The sequence below is a fragment of the Macrotis lagotis genome, chromosome 8 (genome assembly GCF_037893015.1).
Source record: "Macrotis lagotis isolate mMagLag1 chromosome 8, bilby.v1.9.chrom.fasta, whole genome shotgun sequence".
NCBI lineage: Eukaryota > Metazoa > Chordata > Mammalia > Peramelemorphia > Peramelidae > Macrotis > Macrotis lagotis.
Window position 1 is genome coordinate 104,340,571 of NC_133665.1, and position 20,115 is coordinate 104,360,685.

The 20,115-nt window shown below is 34.1% G+C and overlaps 1 long non-coding RNA gene across 1 annotated transcript in view; it reads left to right on the forward strand.

Annotated features, from left to right (window-relative positions):
* The window catches only part of LOC141495950 (uncharacterized), a 30,897-nt gene that overhangs the window by 9,575 nt on the left and 1,207 nt on the right, over nucleotides 1-20,115 (forward strand). The gene's annotated exons all lie outside the window — the stretch shown is intronic.

A 20,115-nucleotide genomic window follows, 5' to 3' on the forward strand; every position in this document is an offset into this window, starting at 1 on the left:
AGGGGGTTCCAAGAAGAAGATGAGTCCCAAGTGGACAGGACAAGAGAATAGAACATGAGGGGATATCAAGGATAATGTGACAGGACTTCAATTGTTAAAAAAAAAAATAAGAGGAGGGATTGAATGGAATATTTCCCAATAAAACCTTCTTAGGGTTAATATTCCTAGTGAAGTCCTCTTAGGGTATAGTAGACTTTTCCTAGACCTTGCTTTCCAAGACCGGTCACATTACTTCAATAAGATAGTTATAATCCTGAAGTTTATTCTCACCATCTGGATGGTAAGGTAATATTTTATGAAAACTTTTCATTCTTTTCTTTGTTGCTGGGGTAGATTTTCACAAGTAGAATGTAACTCTGAAGACTAACCAATGATTCAACAGAGAGAGAGAGGATAGGGAAGGGGCGGGGATCATGTTAAGCCATATAAACCTGCTTGACTCAGTTCAGGGCAACTGCTTGATCTTCACTACCTCTGTGAGACTTGGAGTGTGCCTTTTTTCTCAAGAAAATCCAAAATAAACTTTTTTTTCTTTTGCTTAGAGGAGTCTCTATATTTTTTAAGTGGATTTTTAATTCCACACAAATTGAATTAAAGTTGTGAGTTAAGTGAGTAGAATGAGGGCAATGGACATGAAGGATGTGAAAATAGAAATGTTTGGATGGATCTGGTGAGGGGTAAGGCAGCATTAAAGATGATTCTGAGGTTATGACTGAACAGAAAGTGGTGCCTTTAACAGAAATAGTAGGGTTAAGAAAAGGAGCATTATAGTGAAATTAGGCATGGGTTGAGAGTATGGTAATTTCTGCACATATCACCCTGGGAACATGCCCAGTGATTGGTTATGTTTGGGTATGACTGAGCCAGGGTAGAAAAAATAATCTGTGGTGCAAATGAGTTCCTTGGTCTAGCAACCCTATTTCTCACACACCCTCTGAAAGAGCATGTTCATCATTTTAAATAGAAGTCCAGATCTGGGGGTGCTGGCAATTACATCCCAAGAAATCAGTGGATGGGGCAGCGAATAGAGTGGACCTGGAGTCAGGAAGACCTGAGTTCAAATCCAGCCTCAGAAAATTACTATGTGACTCTGGACTAGTTACTTAACTTCTTTTTGTCTCTGAAGTCAGGAAGACCTGAGCTGAAATTCAACCTCTGACATTTACTAGCTGTGTGACTCTGGACAAGTCATTTACTTTTGTTTGCCTCAGTGCCCTTATCTGTAAAATGGGAAATAATCACTCCTACTTCCTAGGATGACTGTGAGGATCCAATGAAATAATTGTAAAGTACTTAGCATAATGCCCTCCACAGAGTAAGCACTATATAAAGGTTAGCCATTATTGTTATTATTATTATTATTATTATTATTATTATTATTATCACTAGGGACATTTCTGTGTCTTGGAAGCCACATTCTACCTCCATGTATACTATCTAAAATCAAACAGGGTCCACTCCTGCTGCTAGGACCATGGACCCACTCCAACTTAAAAAGGAATTTTCTAGAGCAGCTAGGTGGCATAGTGGATAAAGCACCCGCCCTGGAGTCAGGAGTACCTGGATTCAAATCCGGTCTCAGACGCTTAATAATTACCTAGCTGTGTGGCCTTGGGCAAGCCACTTAACCCCGTTTGCCTTGCAAAAAAAAAACCCTTAAAAAAAAGGAATTTTCTACACAGTCAAAATTGTGTCCAGTCCTGGAGAGCCATGACCTCTAATGAGATGAGAGCAAACTTGTTATCACCCTCTCTCGTTTCTTCAACCTCCATTCAGATGCTATTATTTAAAGCTTAGGTTTTAGCTCATATCTAAATATCCCTAGGGGGATGGAGCAGGAAATTTTAAAAAAAGAAAATATTCTTTGCACAATATGAATCAGGTATGGGGTAAATAATTCTTTTCTTCCTCTAACCTAGCCTCCTTGATAAAACAAACCCAACATAGTCAAACAAAACAAATTCTCATATTAGCCATATTTAAATATCTGTCTCTCAGTCTACATGTTAGTTCATTTAGTCCATCACTTCTCTGTCATAAGATGTGTAGCATCCTTAATCATTGGTTCTCTGGTATCATAATTAGTCATTGTACTGATCAGAATGCTTAAATCTCTCAAAAGAGTTCTATTTTGCAATATTAATATTATAGAATAAATTGTTCTCCTTTCTACACATTTCATTCTGGATCAGTTCATACAAGTCTTCCCATGTTTCTCTGAAATTATTTATCTTCCTTTCTTATACTACAACAGTAGTCCATTATACACATACACATACACCACAATTCATTCATCCATTACCCAACTGATGGACACAAATTTATATAGTTGTTCAATATTTTCCTACTATAAAAAGTTGCAGTAAATATTTTTGTACACACACACACACACACACACACACACACACATATATGTCCTTTTCCTTTTTTTTGATCTCATCATGGTATTGAATTTAGTAATGATATCACTGGGACAATAAGGAGAAGAAAGATAATTAAGTATATGCTAAAATGCCTTCGAGGTACCAGATCCTGTGCTAAAGACTTTTTTTTTTTTTTTTACAAATATTATCTGTTTTGATCCTCACAAAAACCCAGGGGGGCAAAAAGGTACTATTATTTTTACAGGTGAGGAAATGTAGGCAAAGTGATTTGTCTAGGATCACATAGCTAATAAATGTCTGAGGTTATAGTTGAATTCCTGGTTACATAATACCATCTACTATGCACAGTTTAGTAACTTTGGGGGCATAGTTCCAAATGACTTTACAGAAGGAACAATCCTAGCCTTAAAAACAATGCAGCAATGTGGCTGCCTTCCTTTTATCAACTTTGCTAATCAGATAGGTGTGAAGTTGAACCTCTGCATTGCTTTAATTTATACTTTTCTCATTATTACTGATTTGGTGAATTTTTTCATCTGGCTATAGATAGTATGAATTTCTTCTTTTGAGTCCATATTTTTTGTTTTATCAATTAGGGAATGCTTTTTATTCCTTTAAATATGAATAAATTCCTTAATTAAATGGAAATGAGACCTTTATCATAAAAATTTGCAACAATGAATTTTCTTCTAGTTAACATTTTCCTTTTGATCTTAGCTTTATTTGTTATGTTTGTACATGACTTTTTTAACTTATGTAATCAAAATTGTTCATTTTACTTTCTTTGGTCCTCTATTTCTGTTTAGTCATTAACTCTTCCTCATCCATAAATCTGAATAATAATTTCTTCCTTGCTCATCTAATTTGTTTTGATGTGATCTTTTAAATTTATCAGTTTCGAGTTTTTTTGATATAGGATGTGAGGTATTAATCTAAATCTAATTTCTTCTAGACTTTTCCCAGATTTTTTTTCCAAATAATGATCTTGTAAAGTGTGGCTGTGGCCTTTGGATTTATCTCACCCTAGAAGACTAGTTTTGTATCACATATTTTCCATATACATTTTGGTAGGTAAATTCTGAAGTATTCTGTAGTTATTTTAAATGGAATTTCCATATTTCTCCCTGTTGCTGATGATTTATGTGATTTTTAATTTACAATAAAGGCAATTTTGCTGTAGTTATTGTTTCAATTCACTTTTAATTAACTTTCTAGTGTTTTCTAGGTACAGAATCATATAATTTACAAAAAGTGATCATTTTGTTTCTTCTTGCCTGTGCTTATTCCCTCAATTCCATTTTCTTCCTTTATTGATATAGCTAGCATTTCTAGTACTCTTATTAAATAGTAATGTGACAATGGATATCTTTGCTTCTCCCCTGATCTTACTGGAAAGGATTACAGTTGATTACTGATACACGTAATGCTGGGATTTGGTTTTATATAGAGACTATTTAAAATTTTAAGGAAAGGTCCAATTTACTTTCATTTTCTAGTAGTTTTAAATGGAAATGAGTGTTTCATCAAAAACGTTTTTGCATATATTGATACAATATGATTTTTGTTATTTTTATTATCAATATGGTCAATCATAGTTAAGTTTTCATAATCTTAAACCAACCCTGAATTCTTGTATAAATAGAGCCTGATCATGGTGTATAATCTTTATAACCTCTTTGCTAATATTCCATTTAAAATTTTTGTATCATTATTCATTAGAGATTTTGTTCTCTAATTTTCTTTCTCATTTTTGATATTCCCTGTTTAACTATCATATAGTTGTATCATATAAAAAATTAGTAGTATTTCTTCTTTCACTATTTTTATAAATGGCTTCTATAATATTGGTATAAATTTTTTGAATGTTTGATGGAATTTACTTGTGAATCCATCAGGATTGGATTTTTTTTCCTCTAAGAGTTAATTTATTTGTTTAATTTGTTCAATATTTGTTCAATTACTTCTGATATTAGGTTGTCTAAATTGTCTACTTGTTCTTTTAATCCAACTATTTGATATTTTTGTAAATATTCATTACAAATCAATTTCATTTAAGTTGTCAGTTTTCTTGGCATGTGGTTGGATAAAATAACTTTGATAATATCCTTAATTATTCTTCATTTGTTGGTCTTTTTGAAAGAAAATATTAATAAATTGGTTTTCTTCTTTCTTTTTAATAAAAATGACTAATAGTTTTAAACCAGTCCTTAGTTTTATTTATTAATTCCATTTTTTATTTTTAATTTCATTAATCTCTTTAATCTCAGGATTTCTATTTTTGGTATTTAATTGAAGTTTTTAATTTGTTGGTTCTCTATTTTTTTAGTTGCATGCTCAATTCATTTATTTGTTCTTTTTCTCCTTTGTTGATGAAGGTATTTAGACAAGCTTTGACTGAAACTTCAAAATTTTGCTATATTATCTCGTCATTATTGCTAGTGAAATTATCATTTCTGTGCTTTGTTCTTTAATCTCCTGAAGAAATCAGTTACTTAGTTACTTATTTTTAAAGATTTTCTTCAATATCTCTCTAATATAGTTTTTATTTTATTGTGGTCAATACAGAACATATTTAATATCACTGCTTGTTTGTATTTGTGAGGTTTCTATGCCCTAATTCATGGTCAATTTTTGGAAAGATGTCATGTATAACTAAGGATATATGACCCTCTTTACATTCCTATTAAATTATTATCAGAGATTTATCATATCTAATTTTTCTACAGTTCTATTCAGGGCCACAATTTGTTTTGTTTGTTTTATTGTTGTTATATTTGTCTGAAAGAGGTACATTCAAATTCCCTGCTATTATAATTTTTTTATTTCTTCCTGTTATTTAGTTCTTTCTTTCTTTCTTTCTTTCTTTCTTTCTTTCTTTCTTTCCTTCTTTCTCTCTTCCTTTTTATTTTTTGAGGCAATTGGAGCTAAATGACTTGCCCAAGGGTCACCAAGCTATTCATGTCTGAGGCTGAATTTGAACTCAGATCCTTCAGGACTAGTGTTCTATCAACTGCACCTCATAACTGTCCCAGCTTTTTTCTTTAAGTATATGTTAAGTGTTTAGATTAATTAATATTTTTTTCATCAAAATATATTTTCCCTATTTATTTTAGGTATATTTTTGCTGTAACCTTATCTGAAATCATGGTAGCTACCTTGCTTTTTTGGGTTCTACTAAGGCAAAATAGTTTTTCCTTCAACTCTTTACATTAATTCTGTGATTTTTATTTATAAATACACATATATATTCATTTATTTATAGATACATATACACATACATATTTGGTTTGTGTGTATATCTCATTTTTATAACATTTCCTAAAAGCAATAACCCCTCCTCACTACTCTACTTTACTTCTACTCACTACCTTGTCCTTTCTTAACCTAATGCTCTTCCAAAATCCCTCCCTTACTATTACCCCTGCCACCCCCTTTGATCCATACATCCTTCTACTTTCTTGCCCTATTCCTTCATCCTGTAACTCAGTACCCTCTCTATCCCCTCCTCTTATTTCTTTCTAAATTTAAAAGACTTTTATACACACACACACACACACACACACAAACACACACATACACACATGTATAGTTACATATATCTAAGTATTTTTCCCTCTTTAAACTATTCTCGATGAGAGTAGGTTTCCATAACTACCAGCTGTTCTTTCCCTTCTAATTCCTCTGTATCAATTCTTTCTCTCTCTTCATTTGTGTAAGATGATAACTCTTTTTTCTTTTCTTATACCATTTTACTCTTAAGAGTCCCCCCCCACCCCCAGTCCTGCTCAGTTCTATCCCAATTTTTGGAACATATAGTTTACATTTCCATGTATGGATAGTAAATAATTTGTCCTTACTGAGTCCCTTCTATTTAGTCTTTGATGTTTGTCTTATATTTCTCATGGTTCTTGTAGGTGACATTTTTATTAAGTTCAGATATTTTTGCAACAAAATCCTGAAAGTTTGGTAATTCACTGAAATACATTATTTTTCCATTCAGGATTATACTTAATTTTGCTAGGTATATTTTCAGCCCCAACTCCAGTTCTTTTGTTCTTCAATAAATAGTGTTACAAGACCTGTGATTTTTTGCAGTGGCTGCTACTAGGTCTTAAGTAATTCCAGTTGTGACTCTGCCATATTTGAATTTGTTTTTCTTGTTCTTAATATTTCCTCCTAAACCAGGGGTTTTGGAATTTAGTTATGATATTCCTGTGAATTTTCCTCTTAGGATCCTTTTTAAGTGGTGATCATTGAATGTTTTCTATTTCTACTTTTCCCTCTTTTTCTAACAGTTCAGGATAATTTTTTGAAGTATTTCTTATATAATTGTGTTGATTCTTTTTTTGATTTTAGTTTTCACATAGTGCAATTCTTCTTCTTCTATTTTCTCTTACTGATCTTTTCTCCATATCAATTGTTTTTCTTGTGAATTGTTTTACATTCTCTTCTATTTTTTTGTTCTTTATATTTTATTATTTCTTGACCCCATAACTTCACTGACTTCCCCTTGTCCAATTCTAATTTTCAAAAAAGTCATTTTCTTCTTTGAGATCCTGGATCTCCTTTTCTAATTGGTTTACCTTCTTTTCATAATCTTTTTGATTTTTCCTGGATTGTTCTTTTCTTTTTTAGTTTTCCTCGGTCTCTCATTTGATTTTTTTTAAAGTCTTTTTTTGAATTCTTCAATGAATTCTTTTTTGAACAGGTAGCCAATTGAAGTTACTATTTGGGGTAGGAAATACTTTTTTTGCTTCATATCTTTCTTTGAAGACAAATCCTGGTCTTCTCTATTATCATAGTAACTGCCTATGACTGGGTTTTTTCTCTTTTTTGCCTGCTCATTTAAAAAACAAAAGTTTTATAGCAGCTTATTGTTATATTCACCTCCAGTACTGGGTTATGGGGGATGGTAAGTTTGGCTTTAGAAGCTTTGTCCTTGGCCCAACCTCTGCACTCTCCTCTAAGCAACATTTTATGGATGAATTCATACCATTCACATTCAGTTATTATCAAATGTGTATTTCCTTTTACCCTCTCACCCTAGTAGCCCCTAGGGATGCCTCTTTTGCTGTTTCAGGGAGCTAGCCTGGAAGTGTTTATACTTCACTGAGTCCAAATCTAGTCCTGGGATCTTTCTTAGATCTTTGATTGGTTATCCCAGGAGAATCACTGTTCTGCCACAACTTGTTTATTTTGCTATTTTATTTGGTTGTTTAATTTACATCCTGAGTAGTTTTTTTGACTTCTTTGTGGAGGAAATCTGGAGAGCTTGGAATTTTCTGATGTACTCTGCCATCTTTCCAGAATACTTTACAACTCTATGAGTTTATTTTTATGTTTAGACTTCATTTCTTATAAATAACATATTTTCTCTTTTCATAAATTCATCCCTTTCACATTCAGTTATTATCAAATATGTTTCTTTCTCTCCTACTCCCTTTTTATACTGTACCTTCTCCTCAACTTTTCTCTATTTCCTTTTAGATCTCTCTTCACAATCACCCCTCCAAGCTTAAGGTTTGTTTTGTTTATAACTAATCCAACCCTGAATCTACCCTTCTTATTTCTCCCCTTTTCCTCTCCCTGTTAACTTCTTGTTCTCTTATTGAGTTGGATATATTTTTATACTAAACTTTTTTGTGTGCATGTATGTATGTATGTATGTATACATATTCTATCCTCCTTTTGACTACTTCAGATAAAAATGGAATTCAAGTGACATATTTACTCTTTCCAAAGCTTCCACTTTTATATAATCTTCTGCTTGTCCATCCTAATTATGTGAAATAAGTTCCTAAACCCTTTTCCCCTTCTCTCCTCTCTTTTATTTCTTCATTCAGGATCAACAAAACAACTACTAGATCCTTTGTCTAATCTAACTTGCTCTATGACTCCTGATAAGATTAGGGATCCCAGTTTTAGCCTTCCCCTCCACTAAAATGTCAACAATTCTTCCTTATAAAATCTCTTCTGGGGGCAGCTAGGTGGTGTAGTGGATAAAGCACCGGCCCTGGAGTCAGGAGTACCTGGGTTCAAATTCAGTCTCAGACACTTAATAATTACCTAGCTATGTGACCTTGGGCAAGCCACTTAACCCCATTTGCCTTGCAAAAAAAAAAAACTAACTAAAAAAAATCTCTTCTGATTGCTCACTTGAATTAATATTTCCTTGCCTTGCAAAAAAAAAAAACCAAACCTAAAAAAAATCTCTTCTGATTGCTCACTTGAATTAATATTTCCTTTCCTTGAGTTTATATTTAAAAAGTATCTATTCAGCTCTTGTCTTTTCATCAAGAATGTTTGGAAATCATCTATTTCACTGCAGGTCCAATATTCCTCAGTACTATTATATTCAATTTTACTGTTAAATTATTCTTGATAGCAGGCCTATATCTTGTCTTCTGTGTGCCGTGATCTCTGCTACCTTATATTAGTAGTTGCTAATCCAACTATGATTCTTTGGTGCTTGAATTTCTTCTTTATGACGACTGCTTGGAGTATTTTTTCTTTGACTTGGAAGTTCTGAATTTTGGTGAAAAATCCAGTTTTCATTTGGAGGTTTCTTTCAGTAGGTGATTGATTGGTGGATTCTTTTTATTGTCATTTTGCCCTCTTATTCTAGTATGTCTAGGTAGTTTCCTTTCATGATTTCTTAAAAACTGATATTGAGGCACTTTTTAAAATCATACTTTCCAAATAATCTAAGGATTTTAAATTATCTCTCTTTGATCTGTTTTCCAGGTCAGTTATTTTTTTTTATGAAAGATACCTTCATTTTCTTCTATTCTCCCACTTTTTTTTGACTCTGTTTTAATATATATTGTTATGTCATTGACTTCTGATGGTCCTCTTTAATTTTTAGGGAATCTCTTATATAGGATTTTATACCTCATATTAAGCTATTAATTCTCTTTGCAAGTCTCTTCAGTGCTTCCATTTCTTTTCTAATTCTTCCTCACTCTTCTACCAATTTCATTTAAAACGTAATTTTAAAGCTTTACAAAATTCTTATTTCATTTCTTCTAGGAATTCTAATTGGTCATGTGGTCAAGCTATATTTTATTTTGAGGCTTTGCTTGTAGACATTTTGGAGTCATTCTCTTTTTTTTTTTTTTAGGTTTTTGCAAGGCAATGGGGTTAAGTGACTTGCCCAAGGCCACACAGCTAGGTAATCATTAAGTGTCTGAGGTCGCATTTGAACTCAGGTACTCCTGACTCCAGGGCCCATATTCTATCAACTGCACCACCTAGCTGCCCCCGAGTCATTCTCTTCTAAATTGGGTTTGGGGTATTGTTTGCTTACTCTTCCAACTCTACTTTCTGAGTTTAGATTTTTTTTTTGCAAGGCAGTGCCCAAGGTCATACAGCTAGGTAATTTTTAAGTGTCTGAGACCACATTTGAACTCAGGTCCTCCTGTCTTCAGGGCCAGTGCTCTATCCACTGTGCCACCTAGCTGCTCCCCAGCTCTACTTTCTGGATTGGGACTTTATATTAGGATTGTTGTTCAGTCATTTCAGTTGTGTCTGATTCTTCATTATCCCGTTTAGGATTTTCTTGGCAGTGATACCAGAATGGTTTGCCATTTCCTTCTCCAGCTCATTTTAAAGGTGATGAAACTGAGGCAAACAAGGAAAAATGACTTTTCTAGGGTCACACAGCTAGTAAGGATATAAAGGCTTGACTCTGAATTTCTGACAGGGCTGTTATGGCCTTCTGTGACCCTATTCTGACTTATCTGTTGTCTGGTTGATCCAATGCTGAGGCAAAGATTCTGCTACTAGATTCTAGCTCCCCAATCCTATCCAATCCTTATTTCTCAGTTCAAACCCAAGTCCCTTGCCTCAGTTCAAATTTGTGACTGTGTGGGAGAGATGACCTACTGTTGTTTCTTTTACATTTCTGATCATTGTGTAGTTGTCAGGAGAGCTAAACACCACTGCTTTTTCTGCTTTGTCATTTTGACTGTTCTTTCTTTAACAGCAAGGTTCTTAATCAATTTGCAACAATAATCTCCAAAACCTAGAGAAGTCTATTGATCTCAAAGAGCTGCCTGGACTTCCTTGGACTCACAGTTGGATAAGGACTAGAAATATTGCTGGAAACTCATCCCACCTGGAACCTGTTGTTCTGACCAGATGGCAATCACTCCCCCCCACCAGCTTTTATTTCTTTTGCAAAACAACTTAACTGCCCCCTTTTGCTGTCCCTCCTAATTGATATATATATCTATATCTATATCTATATCTATATCTATATCTATATCTATATCTATATATATATATGGCTCTCCTGTTTTCTAGTGCTGTGCAGCTTCATGAAATACAATTCTCTAGGCTTGATTAAAGACTCTTGTTGCTACTTTGGTGGTCTTATTTATATCCACCAACGTAACAAGAGTAAAAGGAACATTTATTTTCTCAACTCTTTTCTGGGGCCAAGTTTGGTCATTATAATGACATATCATTCAGTCTTTTTATTGTTTTGTTTATATTTTTATCCCTGATTATGCTTCTTTCCCTCTCCTACCTCTACCCTCCAAAATGCACCCATGGATCCCAGAGACATTTCATAGATACAAAGGAAAACCACAGAGCTAAGAAATTTACTGGATTAGAATGTGCCACGCACATGGGAGAGATACAGGTTCCTAGTTTCATTGTCCTGGAAAGGAATTTCCATCCAAACTTTTGGGGGCTACATAGATGAAGAGATAAGACAGAGAGAAAGGAAAAGACTATATATTACTTCAATTTTCATGATTCTTTAGATGAACCTGGCAAGGAATTTTTGATGCACTATGTCCCTTGTGCCTGAAAGGAGGGGAAAGCCAAGTAGCAAACTGACAACTCTTTATAAAACAGACATGGAGGCAAGGAGGTGAGAGTAAATAAGAGCATACATACATAGGAACAGATTAGAGTCAAACAGAAGGGCAAGAGCAGACTGGGATAAATTAGCAATTTCATTTGATGAGAGTGAATCAAATCAAAACTGTGGATTCTTTTTCCTTTATTTCCCAAAACTGCTTGACTAAGGGAAGCCCTATTCCCTTTATTTGCCCAATTTCTTTCTTTCTCTTTCTCCTTCTAATAGTTGAGGAAAGGTGGAGATACAAAAGACAGAGATAACAACCAAGTCATAACATGATAGGAACTTGCTATTTATTTTAATGTCTATTTGCATATACAGCTAGGTTGTGAAGAGGATTGAGCACTGTACATGGAGTCAGAAAGACCTGATTCCCAGGGTTATTGTGAGGATCAAATGAGTGAAAACTCAATATCCCTAGCACAAATGTTAACTATTATTATAATTATAATCATCATCATCATTAATTATTCTATGCTACGTGATACCAAAAAATTATACACCCAATAACATTGTATCACAAATCTAGGAATTTGAGAAGGGGAAAAAAATCAGCCAATCTGACCTGATCCAATTAGAGAAATTTCAATTTGGGAGGAGGTAATTTCTGAGTATATTCCTGAGCACTGATAATAGCCTGACTTTTGACCCTGAGAGAACGTTAACAAGGAGATGAACCCTTTAAGAGGACATGGCTATGGGGTGGCTAGGTGGCGTAGTGGATAAAGCACCGGCCCTGGAGTCAGGAGTACCTGGGTTCAAATCCGGTCTCAGACACTTAATAATTACCTAGCTGTGTGGCCTTGGGCAAGCCACTTGACCCCATTTGCCTTGCAAAAACCTAAAAAAAAAAAAACCAAAAGAGGACATGGCTATCCCTGAAAATACCTTTCAGCATTATTTGTAGCCTAGAAACAGATGACATGGCCCATACTTTTCTTGATATTGTCACTACTGGCATTTTGAATCCCAGTTTTACAGATAAAATGGTGCTAGACTGAAGAGGACCTAGAATACCCGACAGAATATTATAAAATAGTAATCTAGTCCTCTATTTCTCTTTACTATATGTCCTGCCAACATTCTGTTTTTCTTCTCTGTGTATCATTTGTTTCTGTGTTCCCTTTCTGTGGCTTCCCTTCCAGTTATTTACTGGGATCATTTCCCACCCTCATGCTTAATCATGCTGCTGTCCCCTGGTATCTTGTGTCCTTTCTAATGAGAGAGTTACTCCCCCTCCATAACTTCTTTCTCCAGGACACTGTATTCTCTAATTGATCATTTCCTGGGTGAATTATTTAATTAATAAAAATACTAAGATACTTCACTGAATCTGATATCTCATTTGTTTGGGTATTTTCCCCATAGGTATAAATTGACACCTCTATTCACGACTTCTTATCCTGTACAATTCTTATTCAAAATTGTTCCAGAAATTCTCCATAGTCCATTGTAAATCTTCCTCTTTGTTATAAATGTTTGATACCTTTTTATGTCATCCCCATTTTTAGTATATCTCCTCCTTCAACCTTCTCTCAGAGAACTATCTCTTATTAAAAAAAAAGAAAAAATTTCAAAAAGCCAATTTACATATCAAAAAAATCTGATGTTATTTGGAAGGTTCATATCCGTGTACCAGTAAGCAGAGCCAAGAAGATAATATATACAATGACTAAAACAATGTAAACAAAAAGAACAATCTAGCATGAACACAAAAATCAAAAGTGAAAGCTGCAAATTTTTTAAAATAAGTTTTTATTGATGTCTTCCATTACCAGGATCCTTCCTCTTCCTCTGCAATTATATGCAAAGGTTATTTTCAATATTCATCTATTTGCAAGTTTATGATTTCCACATTTTTCTACCACCCACCCTTCCCTTCCTACTTCCCATGGCAGCAAGCAATCTGTTAAAAGTTGTAAATGTACAATCATGTTTAACATATTTCTATGAGTTATAATATAGTACCTTTGAGGAAGAAAAAAATGAGCATAACTAATAGATAAATTAAAAAAGTCTATAAACATGTGCATTGAATAACACCTGTGAATCTTCCATGAAGTGATAGGTTGAGGACATCTTGTCTCTCCTTATTCAAGTCCTACTTGATTGTTTATAATTTTGCTACATTTACTTTGGATTTTTTGGAATGTGGTTGTTTTTTCCATTTACTTTTGTTGTAGTTGTGATGTATATTTTCTTGACTATATTTACTTCTCTCTACCTGAGTTCATGTAGCTCTTTCCTTCCCTTTTTATATTCATCACACAAATCATTTATTACTGCACAGTAATATTCCATTACATTTATACCACAATTATTTATTAATTCTTCAATTTATAGGTGCTACTTTGTTTCTAATTCTTAGCTACCAAAAAAATGATACTGTCTAGATTTGGAATATGAAAACTTTTTTTTATCAATTACTTCCTGTAATGATGGCTAATATGGTATCAAAGGAGATGGATATTTTAATCACTTTCTTTGTATAATTCCAAATTACTTTCTACAATGATTGTACCAAAGTGTCTATCATGCTAGACCCTTCCAACATTAATTGTTGGTCTTTTTGGTCATTTTTGCCAATCTGCATGTTTTGAGGTAAGACGCAGAGTTATTTTGATTTTAATTTATCTTATTATTAATGAATTGGAAGATTTTTTTCATGTGATTGTGAATACTTTGTAATTTTTTTGAGAACTCCTTCCTTTTCTTTGATCACTTATTTACTGGGGAATAGCTATTAGTGCTTATCAATATGCATATACACACATACATACACACATACATACATATACATATGTATGTATTTACAAGAGAAATTTGGATCAAAGTTTTTTCCATTTGAACACTTTCCTTATTTTAGATGCATTAATTTTATCTATGCAGAAAATTTTCAGCTTCATGTAATGAAAGTTAGGTATTGTTGATTTAAATTAAATAACTGCCAGACTGCTTTCTAATTTTCTCATTAGTTTTTATCAAATAGTTTTTTCATAGGTAATGCATGTTTTTCTCTTTAGCAGAATCCAGGTTATTGAGTTCCAATATTTCTGATTCTCCCTTGTCTAGTCTTTTCCATTTATCTATCTCTGTTTTTTTACCCACTATCAGATAGTTTTGAGGACTGCTGCTTCATAAAGTAGTCTGAAGTCTGGAAGAGCTATTCCCCCATCCCTATTTCATTTCATCATTTCCCTTGATATTCCCAGACCTTTTGTTTCTCCAACTTGGTAATTTGATTGCAATATCATTAAAAGTATAAATTAACTTTGTTAGTATTAACATTTTTATCATACTGACCTGACCCAGCCATGTGCACTGAATATTCCTCCAGGTATTTAAGTTGTTCTTTATTCTTTTAAGGAGCACTTTGTAATGAAATCTATACCAGTATTTTGTGGGCTTTGGTAGACCTATCTCCTGATATTTTCTGTATTTTTAGTGATATGGAATGGGATTTCCCTTTCTATTTTTGCTTCTCTGGTTTTCTTATCATCATCATCAACTAGAAATGCTATCAATATTTAAGGGTTTATTTTACAACCCAAGGTTATTGTCTCAATTGGTAGTTTTGCTTATTTTCTAGAATTTTCCAAATATAACACCATAAGGGCAGCTAGGTGGTCCAGTGGGTAAAGCACCAGCCCTGGAGTCAGGAGGACCTGAGTTCAAATCTGACCTTAGACACTTAATAATTGCCTGTGTGACCTTAGGCAAGTCACTTAATCCCATTGCCTTACCAAAAAAAAAAAGTCAAATATAACACCATAACATCAGCAAATAGAGATAGCTTCAAAGTGACAATATCATAAAAAAACAAGTATGGCTTGAAAGAGAAGATATGAAAAGACACACCCACAATAAACCTTGGCAGAGCTGGGAGATCAACAAATGTTGCATACTGAAAATGTTTTCAGACTTTTTCAATATACTGGTCAGTTGTTCTCATTTTTTTCCTCTTTTTCTTTTTTGACTTAAAAATACTTTTATATAGGATGGATGGTACTCTAGATAAAGGAAGGGTGGGATGCTGGGGGAAAGGAACTATGTTAACATAAAAAAGACATTAATAAAAACATTTTGAAAAACTATAAAAATAATAGGTATTGCTTAGGAATCTACCTCCCAAGACAAACCCAGAAATTGTATGAACAGAATTACAAAACACTTTTCACACAAATAATGTCAGATCTAAATAATTGGAAAATGTCAATTGCTTATGGTTAGGATGAGCTAATATAATAAAAATGACAATTCTACCCAAATTAAATTACTTATTCAATGCTATACTAATTAAACTACCAAATAACTATTTTACAGAGCTAGAAAATATAGTAACAAAAGTCATCTGGAGGAACAAAAGGGCAAGAATATCAAGGGAACTAATAAAAAATATAAAGGAAGGTAGCCTAGTTGTGCCAGATCTAAAACTATATTATAAAATAGCCATCATCAAAAACTGCCTGATACTGGTTAAGAAACAGAGTAATGGGGGCGGCTAGGTGGTGCAGTGGATAGAGCACCGGCCCTGGAATCAGGAGTACCTGAGTTCAAATCCAGCCTCAGACACTTAATAATTACCTAGCTGTGTGGCTTTGGGCAAGCTACTTAACCTCATTTGCCTTGTAAAAACTTTAAAAAAATGTAATTAAAAAAACAGAGTAATGGACTAGTGGATTAGGCCAGGTGGTGCAGTGGATAGAGAACCCTGGAGTCAGGAGGATCGGAGTTCAGATTTGCTCTCAGACACATAACAATTGTCTAGCTGTGTAACCTTAGGCAAGTCACTTAACCCCACTGCCTTGTTAAAAAAAAAAAAAATTTAGAAATAATCTATCTGTCAGAACTAAGGAGAGAGGAGAAATTTAAAACTAGACAAGAAACAGAGTACATTATAAATTGCAAAATGAATGATTTTGACTATTAAATTAAAATTTGCACTAATAAAACCAATGCAGCCAAGATTAAAAGGAAAAGAGAAAGCTGGGAAACAATTTTCACAACTGGTATTCTGATAAAGGTCTCATTTCTAAAATATATAGAGACCTGAATCAAATTTATAAGCTTACAAATCACCCCCGAATTGATAAATGGTCAAAGGATATGAATAAGCAGTTTTCTTTTCTTTTTTTTACATTTTATTTATTTGTTTTTCCAACTACATGCAATGGTAATTTTTTTGACAATCACTTTTTTTCAAGGTTTTGAGTTTACATTTTTCTCCCTACCTCCCTTCCTCCCCCCTCCCCTGACAGAAAACAATCTGAATCAAATCCAAACAGAAGAAAGAAAACATTAGAGAAAAAAACAATGACATACTTCATAAGACAACTTTAAAAATTGAAGATAATAAGCTTTGACTTCTCATTTAAATCCACAATTCCTTCTCTAGATATGGATGGTATTTTCCACCACAAGTCTTTTAAAATTGTCTTTGAATATTGTATAGCTGAAATGAACAGATCCATCATAATTGATCACCACCTCATTTTGCTGGTGGTGTATATAATTGAACAGGCAATTTTCAACAAAGACATTAAAGCTATATATAAAATCATATAAAAATTTTCCAAATCATTATTGATTAGAGAAATGCAAATTAAAACAATTATGAATTACCATATTGGCTAAGATGACAAAAAAGGGAAAATGATCAATGCTGAAGAGGTTGTGGGAAGACTGGGACATTAATGCATTGTTGGTGGAGTTGTGAACTGATCCAACCATTCTTGAACACAATATGGAACTATGTCCAAAGAACAATAAAACTGATCATACCCTTTGACTCAAGGTTAATATCCAAAAGAAATCATAAAAATTGAAAAAATACTACATTTCAAAAATATTTATAGAGCTCTTTTTGTAGTGGCAAAGAATTGAACATTAAGGGGACACCCATCAATTAGGAAACGACTGAACAAGTTATGGTATGTGAATGTTATGGAACTCTAGAGAAGCATGGAATGAGTTACAGGAACTGATGCTGAGCAAAGGGAGCAGAACCAAGAGAACATTGTCCACATTAACAACAACATTGTGAGTTAATCAACTATATATATGCAGCTCCTCTCAGCAGTACAGAGATCTAAGACAACCTAGGAAACCTGTTATGGATAACATCCAGCCAGAAAAAAAAAAACAAAACTTCAGAATCTGAATGAATACTATGTTAACTTTTAAAAAACTTCTCTTATGTTTTTGCTTCCTATCCCACGGTTTTCTTTCTTTTCCCTTAATCCTAATTTTTCGTACACAAAACGACTAATATGTAAGTATGTTAAACATAAATGTACATGTATAACATTCACTGGACTGTTCACTGAGGAAATGGAGGTAGGAAGGGAGGGTGGAAGAAAATTGTGTAACATATATTTGCAAGTGGATGAATACGGAAATACGTTCATAACATGTAATTGGAAAAATAAAATAAGATCAATAAAAAAGAAATGATATTGGATGGACCATTTCTCAACATAACAAATAACTATTAATTTAAATTCAAACATTATATATAATGGAAAAAAAAGTTAGAACCCTTTCAAATCAGACTGAGGGGCAGCTAGGTGGCGCAGTGGATAGAGCACCAGTGCTGGAGTCAGGAGTACCTGAGATCAAATCCGGTCTCAGACACTTAATAATTACCTAGCTGTATGGCCTTGAGCAAGCCACTTCACCCCATTGCCTTGCAAAAACTTTAAAAAAAAATCAGATTGAGGTAAAACAACATGACTCCTATTTATCTTGGGCCAGAAATTCTGGCTGAATGAAGGAATAAGCAATGACAAAGAAAAAAGAAGATAATCACCTTTTTTTGTCAGATGTTACACTAATTTACTTAGAAACTCCAAAGTCAAACAAAAAAAAAAAACATATTCAGTAAAGTTACAGGATATAAAATAAATCCACATAAATTAGGAACATTCCTTAATGTTACCCCCCCAAATCTATCTAGAACATAATTAGAGAAGTCATAAAGTATCTGTGATTATATCAAAATGAACCCAAGATGGGGTGGCTAGGTGGCGCAGTGGATAAAGCACCGGCCCTGGAGTCAAGAGTACCTGGGTTCAAATCCAGTCTCAGACACTTAAAAATTACCTAGATGTGTGGCCTTGGGCAAGCCACTTAACCCCATTTGCCTTGCCAAAAAAAAAAAAAAAAACTAAAAAAAAATTAACCCAAGAACTATATAAATTCAACTACAAAACATTCTTTGTAGAAATAGAACTAAAGAAGAGTACTAGCAATTTCTCATGGATAGGTTGAATCAATATAATAAAAATAACAATCCTATCTAAAAAAAATTTACTTTTTGTAAAATATCATACCAATCAAACTATAAATTGTGTTATAGAGTTAGAAAAATTATTCTAAAAATGCATCTGGAGGTGCAATAGGTCATAAATCTCAAGAGAAATAATGAAAAAATAGGAAGGATGTGGTGGAATCTATGAGTACCCTATCTTTCTAATCATTAAAACAATTTGGTTTTGATTAAAAATTGGAGAAGTTATTCAGTGGATCAGATTAGGTACACAATATACAGAAGAAAACAAACACATAAAGACAGAATTCAATAAACTCAAAGACCCAAGCCACTTGGATAAGAACTCACTATTTGACAAAAAATTCTGTGAAAACAAGACAGTAATCTGGCAGAAAATAGGTTTAGAACAATACCTCAGGCCATATGCTAAGATAATAATGTTTGTCCTTCATTCTTGGAGAAGACCATGACATCAAGGGAGATGATGCCATGACAAGCATGTGAATTGAATTTGGGTGGGTGGGTTGGGGGAGGCATGCTAAGTCACCAGCCTCAATTTCTCCTCCAGAGCCATCTGGGTCCAATGGCCAGATATGAATCAGGATGACTGCATAAGGAGACAATGAGGGTTAAGTGACTTGCCCAAGGTCACACAGCTAGCAAATGAGGCAAGATTTGAACTCCTGTCCTCCTGACTCCAAGGCTAGTGCTCTATCCACTGCACCTGGATACATGATCTAGCTATAGAAGGAGGTCACATCATAAACAAATTAGAGGAGAGGAAGAAATTACCTTTCAGATTTATAGAGAGAGAAAGGCTCATGACTAAGTAGTACAAAGAGAGGATCACAAAATAAAATGGACACTACCAGAGGGTATGTGATCAACAAGATGGTTGACTGGACATTTTTTTTTATTCTCTTGGCTTCTCAAACTTTTCCTAAACAGAAATTATGCACCAAAGATAAAACAACTTCAACTGTCTCCAAGACCTAGGACACCTAGAATCTAAAAGAAAAAAATTCAAACCCAGGATCTGACATCACTAACCTTGATCTTACTCAGCATTGCTCCCCCCCATGTCTCAAGTCTGCATTAGTAGGACCAAGGCCACAACAACTGCCCTGTATTCCTCCCCACCTCCTTTCCAACCCCTTAAAGATGTTGGCTTTAAGTTGCCCAAGTTTGCTCAGGCCTCAATAGCCAATTTGACCACAGCCCTTCAGAAGTAAGTCTGCCAGAGACTGCAACCCAAAAGCACCAGTGTTACAAGCAAACTGGCAGTACCAGAGAAAACAGCCGGCTCTGAAGTACCAGTGCCAGGCCAGAGATCCAAGGAACAGAAGGAGTGGAACAAATCACCCAGACTGGGTAAAATGTGGGAGGGAGAGGCTGTGTAGCACTCCACCAAGTCTGAGGGAATGAGCCCAAAAGTCAGTTGAGTCAGAAATATAGTCTGGTGAACTATGGAGTGCCCCATGTATAAAAAAGGCTGAGATACTTGTCATCCAACTGACAAAGAAACAAGAGGGGAGAGAGTCAGGAAGTGAATAATAAAATAAGGGAGAAGAAAGAGTGGAAATACCAAA